Raw genomic sequence first — 19590 nt, forward strand, 5'->3', positions numbered from 1 at the left:
AGACTCAAAATGGACCCTACAAGTGAGAAAGCCAGTTACAAAGAAATCCATCTGCCACTGGGTGTGGTTGGGGTCTGTAAGAAGGGCGCCTTTGGCCAACTCTGTGGAGGAGGGAGCGCGCGCCAGAGAGCTGAGCGTATCTGCAAGAAAAGACCTCCAATGACCAGAGACTGGACCCACAATGGGACGCCGTCGAGTCGGACTGCCGTGGGCCTGCGAATCTACAGCTCGAGGGGTGCGGTCGCAGCAGTACCCATGCTGTCTCCACCAGCCCCGGAAAGCGCCGAGTGGGTGCTTCGAGCGCCGCGCGCCCCGCTCCGTCCCAAACACCGCGCCCGATCCGCCCCTTCCTCCGGGGTTCGGCTCCCCTCGGGCGCGCGGAGGCACACTGTCGCCGCGCTCCCGCTCCAGCTCCTAGGCTGTGGAAGAATGTTGAGTTCAAAAAGCCCGAACGTAGTGCAAACCCAGCTAAGAAGCGGGAGGTTAGCGCTGGCAGCCTGCAGGAGCGCCGAGTAAAAGAGCCGACTTCTCTAGAAAAACTTTGCGGCAAGTTAGGCGGAAGCGCTGAATAGCCGGGACTATTTAGCAGGCGCTTCCTATCACAAGAGGCGGATCCCTGAGCCGGTTCAGGGGATCCTGACACCCCCACAAACTCGCATTTTGCCCCTGGCTGGCCATCTAGAAGTCCCGGCATCCTAACAAGTCTAGGTGGCCCCGCTCATAGGGAATACCTGTCGTGGTCCCCATTGCTTGCGAGTCCCTGATGGCGGCCATTACGCTTCCATCCGGGTATTGCCGAAAAGCCGATCGCGGCGCTACCGGGAGCGCACGCTGCGGCGGAGGGATCCGCCGGGCTGTACCTGAGGCGAGCGGAAGAGGACGGAGGCCGGCAGGGTCCGCGCCTCAGCCTAGCGAGACTAGGCCATTGAGCTGGACTCGCCGCTGACCTCTCAAATTAGCGCGCTTCCCCGATCCCTGCCACGCCAGTGACTCACTCTTGCCCTGTGCTCTCCAGCAGCTGGAGAGATCTTACTGCCAATGTTATGGTAGACAAACCTCTACTCTATGCAGAGTAGACACCAGAAGCAGGAACTGTGGTCTTGGCAAGCCCTTACTGACTGGAAATGGTCTCAACCCTGTGATTTTAATCATTTCCGGCTTTGCAAATGGCGTCCCCCACCACCACCGCCCCCCCGCCCCGTTGCTTTTGACTCCCAGGTTTTAGAAGCCATTGCAACCCACATCAATGAAGGAAGCTGTCCCAAGTCCCTCAGGAAGACCTACTGAACTCCAGACGTGTACATGTTTAATAATTGTTCAGAAAACTGTCGTTACCACAAGGGAGGCTTTCATCCCCATCAAAGGAATCCTTCCGCAACATCACAGAACTGGGCTGGACAAAGAGGTCATTTAGTACTATGGGTTTCTCCCAAAGGCCAGTATGGCTCCCCTTCTCTCTTGTAGAGCATTTCTGGAAGCCAACTTATTAATCTCACTTTTTATGTATTTTACATATTATATACTTTCATATGTGTATATATATGGCAAAAAGTGTGTTAAAAAAACCGACGGGGGGGGGAGGGATACATCAAATTATTAAAAATGGAACTAAATCGAATTGTTGTCTTCAGTTTTTTTCTGTTTCTTATTGTCTTATATAGTATATATGGTGTTTATAATTGAAAAAAATTAATGCTTATCATAAATATTTTTTATTGTCTTAAGAGTATGCTTTTGAAAATATCAATCTGTAGCCAGACACAAGATTTTCTGCATCCTTTAATAAAAGAACACTAAGAAATCCTCACTGTCCTTAGGGAGCTTTCTTATCACTGTGTCTATTGGTCTACACGATGCCTCCTGGAAAAGGCAAATGAGCAGTAATCCACATTAGATGTACTCCTATGTCTTGTACTCTTATGCCTGTATAAAAAATACACAAGGAGAAATCTTCTGTAAATACCAAAAGGGAGGCTATTATAAAATAAAAAACATGTTTACAAAATGGATTTTATTTTGCATTAAACATCATCCCCCTGTCTCTGGTCTTCCTTTGCATGCAAGTCACACACACACACACACACATCACAGAGTAAAGAGAGGATAAGAGCTTTTTTTGTATTTTTTTTTTTAATTGCAAAAAAAGATGATGGTTGAGAATGTGCACAGAGTTTGGTTTGTGTTTTGATGCAATTTTTGTTTTTTGTTTTTCGGATTAAGAAATTGCACTCCTCTCCTCCACAGTATTTGCATCATAACTTCATTTTTACTTATACATATATGTTCACCTAAAAACATTACAAACCTGCATATATGATATGGAAGAATTGGAGTGTGTGGGGGTGGTTTTTTTAAATTTTTTTTTTAAGATTTTATTTATTTATTTGACAGAGAGAGACATAGTGAGAGAGGGAACACAAGCAGGGGGAGTAGGAGAAGGAGAAGCAGGCTTCCCACTGAGCAGGGAGACTGATGAGCCAAAGGCAAATGCTTAACAACTGAGCCACCCAGGCACCCCAGGGTGTTTTGTTTTGTTTTATTTTTTTAAGTAAATAAGGTATTATTCAGCCACAAACTTCTCTCTTCCCTCTTTTCTTTCTCCATCTATTTCACACAACCTCCACCCACTTTCTTGCCCTCTTTTTGGATTTTGAACATTAAGTTAGCACAGGAAAAGGGAGTGAAATGGAAAGGAAGAAAAGAAGACGTTAGAAGAGAGAGAAAGAAAAAATACAAAGGAGAGAAAGTGGAATCATAGCTTAAGAGGATATTTTGTACTTGAGAAGGATAGTTAGTGGGGATAGGGCACCTAATTTAATGCTTTAAATAGTTGATTCTTCTGAACACCTGAATCTACTATTTACTAGCTGAGAGCATTTAATCTCTGAACTTCACAGAATTATGCAATACATAACTTAACAGTTGATAGACTGTAGAGAGTAATCAACCCCATTGCACCCACTGTGTAAATAAATGGTAGAAGTGATGATGGTGGTGATAGTCACAAAGTTTCCATCTTGATTACAAACCTCTTTCTCCTTTTCAAGATATAATTCATGGTCATTGAATCATGAAGCAGATCACTTCAAGACAGTGAAATTTTCTCCTAAAAATAATATATAAGTGGGAATTACATTTCACTCTAGGGATTCATACCTCTGAATCATAGGTAACACCATATCATAATAAAGTTATAACAAACCTATATGTACATATATAATATTTGAAATATTTATTATATATTTATGTAAGTATATATATTTACAAAAACAGTATACTTTTAGTCATAGATAGCTTGGTATATCATAAGTATTATATGATATTATATAGATGATAACTGTTACAATTCTAATTAAATAATTTAATTTGAAGAATTTCTCCGAAAAATGTCTCTCTCCTTTTTGCTGATCTCTCAACTCAAGTCCCAAGTTCCTACTTCCAATAATATAATCAAATACAACCAGAATTGGAAAAATAAAGATACCAAGAACCTGGTAATGTAGCTTAAAATGGTCCCACTTCTTGGTCAAGAATACTATAGGTTGATTACTCTCTTCAAGCTATCAAACAATTGTTAGTTGAACACGAGCTTCAAAAACTATCCTTCCCAATGTCCTCTGCATGGATGTTATTTAATATTCATTCAGCAGACATGTTCTTGAACACTTATTATGTGCCAGAAACTGTGCTAGTAATAAATAAGATGTGATCCCTCAAGGAGTAACTAGTTCGATAGGAGATTCCTAATATCTAAAAGATTTCATGATTCAACAGAGCAATTCCAAAAATGGGATTTCAGACACTGTAACAGGTGATGAGAAAGATCTTTTTAGGATAGGTATCCCTGCCAGTTTCCTCTCAACTCAAACTTCCTAGATGATTAAGACTTTAGATACGCTGCTATTTTTATTCAGTTGTTATTAAAGATATAGTCACTTTCTCTTAGTTCTCTCAGTGGATACTATATTCAATTATGAAGAACATTAAAGTATATAAACTATATTGGCCTTCCCTAAATATTTTAGGGTATCTCTCCCTCTCCCCAGTCACATCAAATTCTTTAAAAGAATCCCTGTATCCTGAGGGCAAGAGAACAGGTGGCACAGATAATTCAAGTCCTTAGAAGAATAAAAAGAGGGGGGCGCCTGGGTGGCTTAATTGGTTAAGCATCTACCTTCGGTTCAGGTGATGATCTTGGGGTCCTGGGATTGAGCCCTGTGTAAGGCTCCCTGCTCTGCTCAGTGGGGAGTCTGCTTCTCCTTCTCTCTCTGCCCCTCCCCCTTCTCCTTCTGCCCCCTCCCCTCTCCCTCTGCCCCTCCTCCCTCCCCCCTCATGTTTGCTCTCTCTCTCTCAAATAAATCAATATAATCTTTAAAAAAAAAAAGAAGAAAATGAGGAAATGTAATCCTTGTTAATTATATTTCTTTTAAGAACATATCTGGTAGGGCGCCTGGGTGGCTCAGTCGTTAAGCGTCTGCCTTCAGCTCAGGTCATGATCCCAGGGTCCTGGGATGGAGCCCCGCATCGGGCTCCCTGCTCGGCGGGGAAGCCTGCTTCTCCCTCTCCCACTCCCCCTGCTTGTGTTCCTGCTCTCGCTCTCTCTCTCTCTGTCAAATAAATAAATAAAATCTTTAAAAAAAAAAAGAACATATCTGCTACACATATATGTTATATATACTTTTTTGTATACTCTTTCATATGTATAGTACATTTCATTATTTGACGTTTTAAAAGAATAAAAAAGTATAAGGCATTTGTGTGTGCATGTGTGTGTGTGTGTGCTATTTGATAGAGATTAAATGCTACCTAAATTAATATGATTCTTTTGGAAAGTTTTTTTAAAAGGGTAACTCTAATTTCTGTGAGACCAGTGACATTGGACCATGTTAATATCAATAAATTACACTTAAGAACTTGTAAGAGTAGATCATTATGGCTCATTAAAGTTTCCAAGTTGCATCCACCTGTAAATTTTTCTAACTTCTCCCTTCAAACAAAAACAAAAACCTAGATTTTCTTGTTTTAAATAATCATATTCCTTAATACTGCTATATATAGTATCTCAGAGGTCCTGAAGTTATATTAATACTGATGTTCGTGTTTTGTTAATGTTGTTTGTTGGGGGAGTGGGAAGTAAGGGGACATACAGCTCCGTGCAGTATATCCTAGAATGCCTAATGGAGTAATGAGAAACAATTATGAAATAGAAAAGAACGAACAACTCATTCCATTTAGTTTCACGGGCCTTGGTCCTGCTGACATTAGGATATTTCAAGGCAGTGAGGCAATCCTGGATGGCCAGGATAGACTAGGATTTAAGAGTATACTATAGCAATAGGAAGAGCATAACTTGTTTAAGAGGAAAGTATTAAATGCAAGGAAGAAGGGAAAGCTCTATTCTAAAACTTTATAGATATATAGAGAAAGGTTTTGACTGGAAGCTGAACACACAGAGGAGAGCATGTGGATGAACATAAAGGTACACAAAAACACAGCTAGGCTTGATATAAGAATAGATTCAGAATGCCTCAGAGAGATGGACGAGACAAGTGATACTATCACAATATAAATCACAAGAGTGGCCCAGAGTTCAATAAACATCTTGGAATGTCTTCTAAGTGCTCTAAGGTACAAATACTTGCCTCTGTCCTCAGACATGAGGTTTATCAATGTTGAATAGAGGGACCAGGCAACTCAGTTTGCCAAAAAAAGCCCTGATTTATACCTGTTTTCCCTAGCTCTTACTTTTTCAGTCAAAAGTATCTCAATTTGGATGATAATTGCATGATCACTGTAATGATAAAAGAAAACTGATAGAAATCTTATCTGTTAAGAGCAAATAATCTCAGAAATGTTTGACCTGCCTTGCTGTTGCTCAGAAAAAACAAAGAATTCTTTATTAGTAAGAAAGAAAGGCAGTAACAAGAATTACTGTGGTGAACTTAAGGCTAATCAGCAAAAAGGAAATAGTTGTTCATGATGTAATGGGCTTAATGGGTTGGCAACAGTGCTCAGCAGTGGCTTTGGGCACCTGATTCTCAGCTCTGGGTTCTTCCATTCCTCTCACTTTAAAACACACAACAAGTGACACTCAGTAATGGGAACACATTAACTAGGGCCTGGTTTTCAATCTGACCCAAATACACATCACCTGAAAGAGGAACATAAGCTCCCAAGACTTGTGAGAAGAAAAATTAACAGGAAGAAATGTATCAAAGCAAATAACATATACCATCTGAAAAAGAATAATTAAAACAGACTAGACTTTAAAATAAACATGCTAACTATATTTAAAGATATGAGGGAAGTTAGTATCCAAAGCAAGAACAAGAAATCATTGAAAAAATGTAGAAATATTAAAAGACAGAAGCAAAAAATGTCTGTCTTCTCTTATCAGGGAGGAGAATCACTTCCAATAAACTTCTTATATTTCATTGGCCAAGATTGAGTCACATACTCCCCTTTAGAACAAAGGGAATGACAAAGGAAAACAGGATTGTTGTGATTGATTTAAACCAATCATGATTTATACTCTGGGATTGGGTAAATTGCCATCTGAGAAAAAACAGTAGAATTCTGTAAGTTTAATACATACAATAAAAGTAGTTATAGCATTATATTTCTACATTTTCCAGAGTAAAGTATTTTTTAAGGTTGGCATAAAGTGAAGAGAGGGAAACTGAAGGTGACCCCATAACTAGCCATTTTTTATTTAATAGAGCTCCTAACAGGTGAGGAAACCTGGAGGGACAACTGGACCACAACAGAAAAGGGAGACGCTATCTTGACAAACAGTTTTGCATTTACTAGTCAACTGAGAGTAAGAGATGTGTCCATGGAACACAGGTCTTCACTTTAACTCATCCTATCACCATGATGGCCAATGTTCCTCAAACCCAAGAAACCAAGGATATGCAAATTGATTCTTAGGACAAAAGGCAAAGATCCATGAGATTTAAATGAAAAAGATGCCCATATGAAATCATACCACTGCCCTTTTCCTCTCAGGTTAAATGAAAGAATTCAAGAAAAATACTTGCAGAGATTGATATTTAGGGATCTGCCAATAAAACTCTAGGACTCCACAATAAAGCCTATTAGTTAATAACCAATCCAATCAATGTTTAACTAATTGCCTCACTTTTATTTTTTATTTATTTTTTTTTTTTAAAGATTTTATTTATTTATTTGACAGAGAAAGACACAGCGAGAGAGGGAACACCAGCAGGGGGAGGGGGAGAGGGAGAAGCAGGCTCCCCGCAGAGCAGGGAACCCGATGTGGGACTCGATCCCAGGACCCTGGGATCATGACCTGAGCCGAAGGCAGTCGCTTAACCAACTGAGCCACCCAGGCGCCCTAATTGCCTCACTTTTAAATATAAACTGTTGGGAGCCAAAGATAACCAGGAATTCAAGAAAAGGCTCTAAAAAATATAGACTTTTTTTTGTAACAAAAAAACAAAAACAGGGGCGCCTGGGTGGCTCAGTTGGTTAAGCGACTGCCTTCGGCTCAGGTCATGATCCCGGAGTCCTGGGATCGAGTCCCACATCGGGCTCCCGGCTCGGCGGGGAGCCTGCTTTTCCTTCTGACCCTATCCCCTCTCATGCTGTTTCTCTCTCTCTCTCTCAAAAAAAAAAAAAAACAAGAAAGTAACTCTGAAGAAAGTTGGTGCAGCAAGCAGAAGAAAGCAAAACAAAACAAAAGCAAGTATAATATCCCCAGATAGATAAGAAAAGATATTGCATCTATGAAAGAAGAACAGAAATACTGTGAGAAGGGGATATCCTGAGGCTAAGAAGGAGCTCTTGAAAAAAAAATTTTTTTTAATTTTTATTTATTGGGGCGCCTGGGGGCTCAGTTGTTAAGTGACTGCCTTCGGCTCAGGTTATGATCCCAGGGTCGTGGGATAGAGCCCTGCATTGGAGGGGCTCTGCGGGAAGCCTGCTTCTCCCTCCCCAACTTCCCATGGAGCAGGGAGCCCGAGGCAGGGCTCAATTCCAGGACCCTGGGATCATGACTTGAGCCAAAGGCAGATGCTTAACGACTGAGCCACCCAGGTGCCCCAGCTCTTGAAAATTTAAAGTATGCTGTAAAATAGTCAATAATCAGTTTTGAAAATAAAATTGTAAAAAAGTCTCCCCCAAATAGAAAAAAATTAAGAATTAAAAAGTAGATGGTGGCGCCTGAGTGGCTCAGTTGTTAAGAGTCTGCCTTCAGCTCAGGTCATGATCCCAGGGTCGTGGGATCGAGCCCCACATTGGGCTCCCTGCTCAGAGGGAAGCCTGCTTCTCCCTCTCCCACTCCCCTTGCTTGTGTTCCTTCTCTCACTGTGTCTCTCTCTGCCAAATAAATAAATAAAATCTTTTTTTTTAAAGATTTATTTATTTGAGAGAGCGAGAATGAGAGAGAGAGTACATGAGAGGGGGGAGGGTCAGAGGGAGAAGCAGGCTCCCCGCTGAGCAGGGAGCCCGATGTGGGACTCGATCCCAGGACTCCAGGATCACGACCTGAGCCGAAGGCAGTCGCTTAACCAACTGAGCCACCCAAGCGCCCTAAATAAATAAAATCCTTAAAAAAAAAAGAATTAAAAAGTAGAAAACATAAAAAATTAAAATCTAACATTCAATTAATAGAAGTTCTAGAAAATGAAAAAAGAGAAATAAGAAAGAATGATTAAATAAATAATACAAGAAAATGTCTCAGAACTGAAGGACATGAATTTCCATCCTGAATTTACTCACTGAATGCCCACCACAATGACACACCAAGATACATCACTGTAAAATTCAGGATATGAAAAGCCTAAAATCTTTCTGAGAGAAAAAGCAGGTCACATGCAAAAGACTGTGAATAAAAATAGAATCATTCTTCTCAACAATAACACAAATAGCTAGTCCATAATGGAGTAATACCTTCGAATTCTAAATACCTTTAACATTTTTTTTCCAACACAGCGTTCTATAATCAAACTATCAATTAAACATAAGAGTGGAATCAAGCAAATTCTCCAAAATTTACCTCGCTTGTACTCTTTACCAAGAAAGTGATGCTTCACTAAAATAATGCTTCCTCACAATAAAGAGGAAGACATAGAAACTAGGAAATAGGAAATGTAAGTCCTAAACGTAAGAAAGAACAAGAAAATCCAGGAAGTTCCAAGAACAAAACAAAATCATCCATTGGCTCTATGGGGAACTGTGATAGCCTCAACTTACTCTGGAACAGAAGACCCACAACCTGTAATATAAACTCTTGTTTCCCCATGGGCTGGGGTAGGCTCAGAAAGACAGCTTCAAAATAACTAGACAGAGAAGAGAGAGAGAGGAGAGGGGAGGGGAATAACAAAAAATAAACTTCCCACTGATTTAAATTAAATTCTAAATTCCATAAAGTAATCTAATGCTATGACATTAACATACAAAATCAAATTTTAGAACGTCAATTCACTCTGAAAGGAAATGAACTGCCTCACAAAAGTAAACGAAGAAATGATGTTATTAAAAAGAACAGGCAGGGGCACCTGGGTGGTTCAGTCAGTTAAGCATACAACTTCAGCTCAGGTCCTGATCTCAGGGTCCTGGGATCAAGCCCCGCATCAGGCCATCCAGGGTGGGGCTCTGCACTCAGTGGGGAGTCTGCTTGAGGTTCTCTTACCCTCTCCCTCTGCCCCTCCTGCTCATGCTCTCTCTCTCTCTCAAATAAATTAATAAATCTTTTTTAAAAATACAATGAGAAAATCCTGGAACAGCCACTGAAATGTATGTTACAGCCTGGATAAAGTCTACAGTGGCTACAACAGAAAAGAGAATAAATGTGAAGATAGCCCTGAGGAATTTTCCCAAAATGCAGAAAAGGGAGATAAATACATTAAAATACATGAAAGAGCAGTTAACACACATGGAGATTGATTGTCCCCAACAGGGATTCCTGGGTGGCTCAGTGGGGTAAGTGTCTGCCTTCAGCTTAGGTCATGATCCCAGGGTCCTGGGATCGAGTCCCACATGGGGCTCCTTGCTCAGCAGACAGCTTTCCTCTGCCTGCAGCTCCCCCTGCTTGTCCTCTCTCTGTCAAATAAATAAATAAAATCTCCAACATACATCCATTAGAAAAGTACCAGAAGTATACAAATGTGTTAATGGTGGAAAAGCAGCATTTGAACAGACAAAAGCTAAACTTTTTTTTTAATTGAACATATCTAAGAGTCCTTCATTTTAAAATATGTTACAAGCAGTCAGTAGGATAAATAAAAACATACCTAGGCACACCATAGTGAAATTTAAGAATGTCAAAAGTACAGAGAAAATTGTTTAAAATTTTCAGCTAGAAAAGACAGATTAAATATAAATGACATACTAAAAACAAACTTTTCATTTCTATAGTAGATGCCATAAGACAATAGCTTAATCTTTTGAAGTATTAAGAGACATTGACTATCAACCTAGGGCTTCATAACTAGGTAAACTATTATAATGAGGGCAAAATAAAAATAATTGCCATCATATGAAGATTAAGTTAATTTACTCCTTAAAAGTACTATTCAAAGAATGAACTTTAGCCAGAAGGTAAGTAGAGGAGGTATGAGATTTAACAAAATGGTGAGTTCTGAAACTTACAAAATATGTCTATAAATTAATGAACTCTTCAAAAAAACAATTTCTTATCTTTGAAAAAAGTTGAAGCTGAAAATTTATACAAGAATTACAGGGTTTGGAGTTGGATTTGGTGTTCAGTGAATAAGGTCATGTTGTATTCAGAAGATGGAAATATTGAGTAATTCTAGACATTGTCAGAAAATTTTATACATATGTACATATGTATGTACTTTAAAAATGAAGGCTACTTGCTTCTCCCTCTCCCACTCCCCCTGCTTGTGTTCCCTCTCTCTCTGTCTCTGTCTCTGTCAAAAAATAAATAAAATCTTTAAAAAAAAATAAAAATAAAAATAAAAATGAAGGCCACTATTAAAAGAATAGACAAATATGCTATAGTTTCCAAACCAAGAAAAGAATAAAAAGACAGTAAATTTTTTTCAATTCAACATAAAAAAAGAGAGAGACATACAATGGTAAAAGTTGATAAATCAAAAATGCAAGTACTAGGGTAAACAAAAATAAGTCCAAATATATCAATAATCATTTCAGTAGATTAAGCTTAGATATTGGAAGACAGATTTTCAGAATACATCACAAAAATAAATTCCATCTCTATGCTGCTTACAAGAGAAAACTTAAAATCATAAAGTTTGAAAGTAAAGAATAGGAAGATACACCAAGAAAATACTAAAGGAAGATAGGTTTAAAATATTGAGCCCAAAATAGAATTTAAAGACAGAAGCTATAATAGAAATTTAAAAGAGTCACTACATATTAATAGTAAAAGGAACAACCAGCTAAGAAGGTGTCACAATCCTGAACTTACTTATACCTAACAACGTAAGGTTAGAATTTATAAAGCAAAAGCTAACAATTAAAAGAAAAACACTGAGTCAGAGAAAGACAAATACCATATGATTTCACTCATATGTGGAATTAAAGAAACAAAACAGATGAACAGAGGGGAAGGGGAGAAAAAATAAAATAAGATGAAAATTGAGAGGGAGGCAAACCATAAGAGATGCTGAACTCTAGGGAACAAACTGAGGGTTGCTGGAGAGGAGATGGGTGGGGGGATGGGGTAACTGGGTGATGGGCATTAAGGAGGGCACTTGATGTAATGAGCACTGGGTATTATATGTAACTGACAAATCACTAAATTCTACTTCTGAAACTTATTAATAAAAAAAAAGAACAAAAAAATAAAATCAAGGGACAGAACAAAGAAAAAAATGAAAAGAAAAAAAAAACATTGAGAAATCCACAATCATAAAAGGAGGTTTTAATACATCTATATCAGAAACTGATAGGGCAAGCAGGGCCTGGGTGGCTCAGTGGGTTAAGGGTCTGCCTTCAGCTCAGGTCATGATCTCAGAATGCTGGGATCAAGTCCCACACTGGGTTCCTTGCTCAGCAGGGAGCCTGTTTCTCCCTCTGCCTGCTTCTCCCCCAGCTTGTGCCCTCTGTCTCTCTCTCTCTCTGACAAATAAATACAAATATTTAAGAAACTGATAGGACAAGCCGAAAAAAATTAGCGAGGATATCAGCAGGCTTGATCTAATTTATACATTCCTGCACTTAAGAGCTAAGAATGAACAAATGGAGTGTTTACAAAACTTGAACACAACTTAAGACATAAAGAAAGTCTTAACACATTTCCTAGAATCAATACCATACAATCTAATGATTCCAAAACCAGGACAAAATGACCCTATAAATAGGATTGCATTTCACTTCACATAGTATTGAAATGTGGGTATTAGGGTGAGTATTTTCTTTAAAATTTTCAAGATCAATGAAATTTTGAAAACAGGAACCTTAAATATTAAACATTTATCATATGTCACAAAACAGCATGCAAAGCACAATTTAAAAAATATATAAACATTTAACCTGCCTATCATGTGGATATAAATCTTTGAGTAGTAAGTGATAATAAGCTATTGAAAAATACCTAAACACTACCCCAAAATGGATAAAATTTGATTTAAAATAAAAAACAGAAAATGAGGGCGCCTGGGTGGCTCAGATGGTTAAGCATCTGCCTTCGGCTCAGGTCATGATCTCAGGGTCCTGGGATCGAGTCCCGCATCGGGCTTCCTGCTCCTTGGGAGCCTGCTTCTCCCTCTGCCTCTCTCTCTCTCTCTGTCTCTCATGAATAAATAAATAAAATCTTTAAAAAAAAAACAACAGAAAATGAAGTAATGTTTAATGATTTCTAGAAAGTGAAATCTTAAAAACCATGTGTCATAACAATAAAAAAATAAAAAAAAAAAAACCATGTGTCAATGGTGCCATCATTAAGTTGTATGTTTATTCTGTGTACATTTTTTCCAGCTGTTTAAATATCTCTGATTTTATATGAGGATGGGGAAATAGTGAGAAGGGTAAGTTGTAAGTCATGTCAAATCTTTTCTTCTATCCTCCTACATTGCCAAATAATTCCATCTCTTTTTCATGACTCAGACTGTATTTTTCATTAGTAGTAAACTGTTACAGTCTTGCTTCAAAGAAAACACTTCCAGTAAGTTTTAATATTCTTTAATTCATCTCCAGTAAATAATATTCCACAGAAAGTTAACTATATCCATTTTAATGCTGCCCTGTTCATATTCCAGTTGTTAGAAAAGTCTTTGACCTGGAATAATAAATAATCTTAAAATAGAAACTTGGCTTGTTAATTGTCTTTTTCTTTCTCTTTGGGAGGAATATGGCGACTACAAAAACATTTGTTTGATTCAATATCTTAATGCAGCATATTTATCTGGAAAGAGAGGATTTTTGCAGAGCCAGTGTTTTCATGGTCATCCTCGTAGTCACATTTGTAGGAGAGTTGTATTTTGATAGAATCATGCTTCAATGGCCAGCTTTTATAGAAGAAACACCAATGTTTTCATAAAGGTATTGAATCTGACTTCAGAGAAAATAGATTGTTGAATTCAAATAATTTAACATCTTCTGAAAAAATTTTTTATAGATTATATGTGTAGAGAAACATCTCCCAGTACCAAGTCCTGAAAAATGCTACTTAGATTTAAAAATGTTTTTAAAATATTGTCGATCTGGTGGAAAAGTAAGAAACTCAACTGGAGACCAGGGAAAACATGATTCCTCAGGGACAAGCAAATAGCAGAACCAGCAACTATTATCAGGGCATCTGCCATGACATGGCTGCCAAGAATTGGTGTTTTTATGTAGTTGTTGTCCTAGGAAGAGTGAGTTCATTTAAAACATTTTAATGAGGGGCGCCTGGGTGGCTCAGTCTTTAAGCATCCACCTTCGCTCCGGGCTCGGGTCATGATCCCAGGGTTCTGGGATCGAGCCTCACATTGGACTCCCTGCTCAGCGGGAAGCCTGCTTCTCCCTCTCCCACTCCCCCTGCTTGTGTTCCTGCTCTCACTATCTCTCTCTGTCAAATAAATAAATAAAATCTTTAAAATAAAAATTTTAATGAAATGTTTTTTCTAATATAGAGAAGTGGAAAAATCTCATATGTATAGTGCAACGAATTTTCTCAAAGCAAAAACACCCACGTAATCACCACAGAAGTAAAAAAAATTGTCAGCATCCAAGAAACTCCCTCATGCCCTCTCCTAATCTCCACACACTTCCCCCTCCCAAGAGGTAATCATTTTCCTGACTTACAGTCCCCATAAATTAGTTCAGCTTGTTTTGTAACCTTATATAAATGTTATCATAGAGTATGATCTGTGCTTGTATGTATTTATTCATTCAACATGTCATCCATTTTCTTGTGTAGCAATAGATAACAATTTTAAATAACTGTGAAGTATTATAGTGTATGAATATATCATGTTATATTTATCCTTCTTCCTGCTGATGGACAGTTAGACAGCTTCCAATATGGAATAATCACAAATAAGGTTGCAATAAACATTCTTATACATGTCTTCTGTTGCATATGTGCATACATTTATGTGGGATATATATACCTAGGCGTGGACTGGCTACATGATATGATTGTGTATATTTATTTTTAGCATACTTTGCCAAATCATCACCAAATGATTCCACTAATTTGCATTCTGACTAGGAATGTATGAGAGTACTAATGGTTTCATATGTACATTAATATTTGTCATTGTGGTTGGATTTGTATTCTACTCTTTAATTACGAGATTGAGCATCTTTATATATATTTATTCGCTAGCTTGATTCTCTTTTGTGAGATGTCTAAGTTTTTGCCCACTTTTTTATTTGGTTGTATGTCTTACTGATTTATCGGAGTTCTTTATACAGTATTTTGGATATGAGTTCTTTGTAGATTAAATGTGTTACAAATATATTCTCATCCTTCATGGATTATTTTCAATCTCCCTTTCCCCACAGCTTTATTGAAGTATAACTGGTGTACAAAAAACTGCACACAACGTATGTATACAATTTGGTGACTTCGGACATTATGTATACACTCATGTTACTATCACCACAATCAAAGTAATGAACATATCCATCACCTTCAAAGGTTTCCCTACATTCTTTTGTAGTTTAAGAACACTCAACATGATATCTACTCTCAACAAATTTTTAATACCATATTGTCAACTATAGCCACTATGTTGTACAGCAAATCTCTGGAACTTACACATCTTGTATAACTGTATAGCTTTGTACTCATTGAACAACTCCCTCCCCTCATCCCATGGTAACCACCATTCTAATTCTATATATTTGACGGTTTTAGATGTCTCTCTCTCTCTTTTTTAAAGATTTTATTTATTTATTTGACAGACAGAGAAAGAGCACAGGTAGGCAGAGCGGCAGGCAGAGGGAGAGAGAGAAGCAGGCTCCCCATGGAGCAGGGAGCCCAACGCAGGGTTCGATCCCAGGACCCCGGGATCATGACCTGAGCCGAAGGCAGACGCTTAACCGACTGAGCCACCCAGGTGCCCCTTAGATGTCTCTTATAAGAGGAACCAGGCAGTATTTGTCCTTCTGTGACTGATTTATTTCACTTAACATAATGTCTTTCAGGTTCATTCATGTTGTTAAAAATGGCAGGATTTCCTTTAGTGATATCTTTTGATGAATAGAACTTTTAAATTTTAACATAGTCCAACTTACTGGTATTTTCTTTTAGAGTTAGGGTCTTTTTTTATGTTGTTTAAGAATTATGTGAGGATGTGGAAAAAGGGGAACACTAGCGCACTGTTGTTGGGAATGTAATTTGCTGTAGCCACTGTGGAAAGCAGTATGGAGGTTCCCCAAAAGATGAAATACAGAACTACCATATGACCCAGCAATTCTTCTGAGTATTTATCTGAAAGAAATGAAAACATTAACTCAAAAAGATATCTTCACCCTCATGTTCATTGCAGCATTGTTGACAATAGCCAAGACATGGAGACAACCTAAGTGTCCATTAATGGATGAATGGAAAAAGAAAATGTGGTATACATATACAATGGAATATTATTCACCCATTAAAAAGAAGGAAATCCTGCCATTTGTGACAATGTGGATGAACTTTGAGGGCATTATGCTGAGTGAAGTATGTCAGACAGAGAAAGACAAATATTGTATAATCTCACTTACATGTAGAATTAAAAAGAATCCACTGAACTCATAGATACAAACAATGTATTGTGGTTGTCAGAGATGGGGGCCGGGGGGTTGGGTGAAATAGGTGAAAGTGGTCAAAGGGTACAAGCTTCAAGTTAAAAGATAAATAAGCCCTGGGGATGTAATATACAGCACGACTGCAATTAATAATACTGTATTGTATATTCGAAAGTTTCTAAGAGAGTAGATCCTAAAAGTTTTCATCAAAAGAAAAAAATTTGTAACTATGTGTAGTAATAAATGTTAATTAGACTTATTGGGGTGATCATTTCACAGTATATACATATATCAAATCATTATATTATACACCTGAAACTAACATAATGTTATATGTCAATTATATCTCAATTTTTTAACGAAAGAATTGTGTCCCCACCCCAAGAAAGAAAATGTTTTTCATGTATTACCTTCTAGAAGTGTTATTGCTTACTTTTCACATTTAGAAGTAGAAGTTGCTTCATTTGTTTGCCATGGAGATTTCCAATTTGCCCAACATTATTTATTGAAAAGACAGACCTTTCATTACTGTTCTATAGAACTTTTTTTTTTTCATAAGTCAAGTGTCCACATGAATGTAGTCTGTTTTCAGACTATCTTCTGGCCAATTTGATTTCAGAATTGCTGTGGACTATGTGTTGTGCCCATTTTCTCCTTTCTGAACAAAAGCATTTATAGCACTTAACCTCTGCTGTAACAACCATTCTATGTTTGACATGGAAGGGGCAGATAACTTATCTCTTTAGTTCACATAGCTTCAGATGAAAAAGAACAGTACTCAATGCAATGTCACATGGACCTGTCCATAGGGCCAGTTAAGTGCCCTTCCCTGCATGGCAGCAAGCTTCCACTAAAGCAAGTGATCCAAGAGAACACAAGACGGAAGGTGCATTGTGTTTTATGACACAGTCTCAGAAGTCACACTTCCTTATTTCTACAATATCCTATTGGTTATATATTCAATGTGGGAGGGGACTACACAAGTGTGTTAATACTGAGAGACAAGAATCACTAGAGGCCATCTTGGTGGCTGGTCACCACATTCTACCCCCTCTCCCTCTCATATGCAACACACACTCATCCTCAAAAGATTCATCCCATTACAGCATGAGTTCAAAGTCCAAAATTCTATACCTAGATCAGGTCCAGGTATGCATGGGTCTCCTTGAGTACTGTTCCTTTTCATCTTTGTGGATATGCTGTGGATGCTATTGGAGTTTACTCCATTAAACAAAGGATACACCACAAATCTCTTTGAAGTAAGCCCTTCTTTACCTTGGGCTTCTACTGATACTGCTAAGGAGAAACACACTGAAGCTTCATATAATCCCTTTTCTCTGCCTGAATGTCACTAAGACATCACCTTGCACCATTCTGAGACCTTCAAAAGGATTTTACAGTAATACTTTTTAAAAAAATATTTATTTATTTATTTATTTATTTATTTATTTATTTGAGAGAGAGACTGAAAGAGAGCATGAGCAGGGGGCAGAGGAAGAGGGACAAGCAGCCTCCCTGCCAAGCAGGACTCAATCCCCAGGACCCTGTGACCATGACCTGAGCCAAAGTCAGACACTTAACTGACTGAGCCACCCAGGCATCCCTTACCGTAATACTTTTAACTTCATTATTATACCATGTTTTCTGAAAGTGCCTTGGGTTTGAACTTTGCTTGGAAGCGATTTCTTAATTTTAGCATTATGTGTCATTTGGAGAGGCTGGGAATTTTTTTTTTTTAAAGATTTTATTTATTTATTTGAGAGAGAGAAACAGCATGAGAGGGGATAGGGTCAGAGGGAGAAGCAGGCTCCCTGCTGAGCCGGGAGCCCGATGTGGGACTCGATCCCAGGACTCTGGGATTATGACCTGAGCCGAAGGCAGTCGCTTAACCGACTGAGCCACCCAGGCACCCAAGGCTGGGAATTTTTAATTCAATGATTTCTGACTCTCCTCACCCACTTTTTAAAACAGTTTACCTTTGGTTTATGTCTCCCCTTTTATATTTTACTACAAGAAAAAAGAAGAAATAAGGCACTCCCAATTCTTGGCCTGAAATTTCTCCTTAGCTAGATCACCCAGCTTATTTGATATGTTTTCTAACTTCCATGTTACTACACTCACTTGTTTGCTAAACTTTATTTCTACACAGCTAGGATCCACTTTTTTCAACATTCAGTAGACGTCAGGTCACTTTCAGTTAAGTCCCTGCCTGCTGTCTCCATGAAGGCCATCAGGCTTCTACCAACAGACACATAAAGGCTCTTCCTGCTTTCCCTAACCCAGGTACCCCTGACTGCCTAGTTCCAAAGCCACTCCATATTTTATGTTTTCATTATAGCAAAACTCCACTTCCTGGCCTCAGCAATCTGTGTGTGTTGTTTGTTTCTGTGTAGCAAATTACCCCAAACTTAGTGGCATAATTCAATCAACATGTATGATCTCATATAGTTCATGTGAGTGAGAAATCTGGAAGTGGCCTAGCTTGATGGTTTTAACTCAGGGTCTCTCCTGAGGTTAAATATAAGATGTCAGCCAGGAATGTAGTTATCTGAAAGTTTAACGAGGCCTGGAAGATCTGCTCCCAACGTAGCTTACTCATGTCTACCAAGTGCATACTGGTTGCTGGCAGTGGACCTCAGTCCCTTGCCACATGTGTCACTATAGAGCTGCTTGAACGTCTTCATGACATGGTAGTTTCTCAGAGAAAGTGATCTGAGAGAGCAAGAGAGAAAGCACATGTCTTTTATGGCCTTGCCTTGAAGTCCCACTCCATCATTTCCACAATCTTATTGGTTATGCAGATCAGCCCTCTACAATGCGGGAGGAAACCACACGTGGGAGGAGAATACCAAAAGGAGGAAATCAGTGGAGACTGCTCTGAGGCTGGGAACCACTTTTCACCTTGGGAAAATCTCAGCCGTGATCTCTCCAAGCGCTGTTTCTGTCCCATTCTCTCTTGCCCCTCTTTCTGGAATTACAACTACAATTACATGTATATTAGACAATATGTAATACCTTTCCACTTTATTAGTAAATAAATGTCTCTTATACTCTTATATACATTTGTATCTTTTTGCTTGTCTGTACCTCATTATTTTTTAAAGATTTTATTTTTAAGTAATCTCTACACCCAACATGGGGCTCGAACTCACAACCCCAAGATCAAGAGTCTCATGCTCTACCGACTGAGCCAGCCAGGCACCTCTCTGTACCTCATTCTTTCCTCACAGTTTACTAATTCATTTACTAATTCTTTTCTTCTTTTACGTGACTCAAGTGTTTTTATTATTTATTCTTTCTTATTACTTTCCTGATTATACAGCTTCTAATCAGTCATTTAGTGTTTACCACAGAGATTACATTATGCCCTCTGGACTGATTAGAGTGATTAGAGTATCTCTGAAATTTACCTTTTCA

The 19590-nt window shown here is 38.5% G+C and overlaps 1 protein-coding gene across 5 annotated transcripts in view; it reads right to left on the reverse strand.

Moving 5' to 3' along the window:
* Positions 1–1101, reverse strand: part of ZNF518A (zinc finger protein 518A) — a 28880-nt gene extending 27779 nt beyond the window's left edge. For 3 of the 5 annotated variants that reach the window (XM_031030620.2, XM_081823737.1, XM_031030616.2), the window contains exon 1: positions 732–1101. The gene's annotated coding sequence lies outside the window, so the exon portion shown is untranslated. Of the gene's footprint in view, positions 1–154; positions 638–731 lie in introns of those variants that run through there. The other 2 variants (XM_081823738.1, XM_081823739.1) reach the window with 2 other exon arrangements.
* Between the last annotated feature and the right edge of the window lie 18489 nt (positions 1102–19590).

This window comes from Leptonychotes weddellii, chromosome 6 (assembly GCF_054177405.1).
Source record: "Leptonychotes weddellii isolate Sample4059 chromosome 6, ASM5417740v2, whole genome shotgun sequence".
Classification (NCBI taxonomy): Eukaryota; Metazoa; Chordata; class Mammalia; order Carnivora; family Phocidae; genus Leptonychotes; species Leptonychotes weddellii.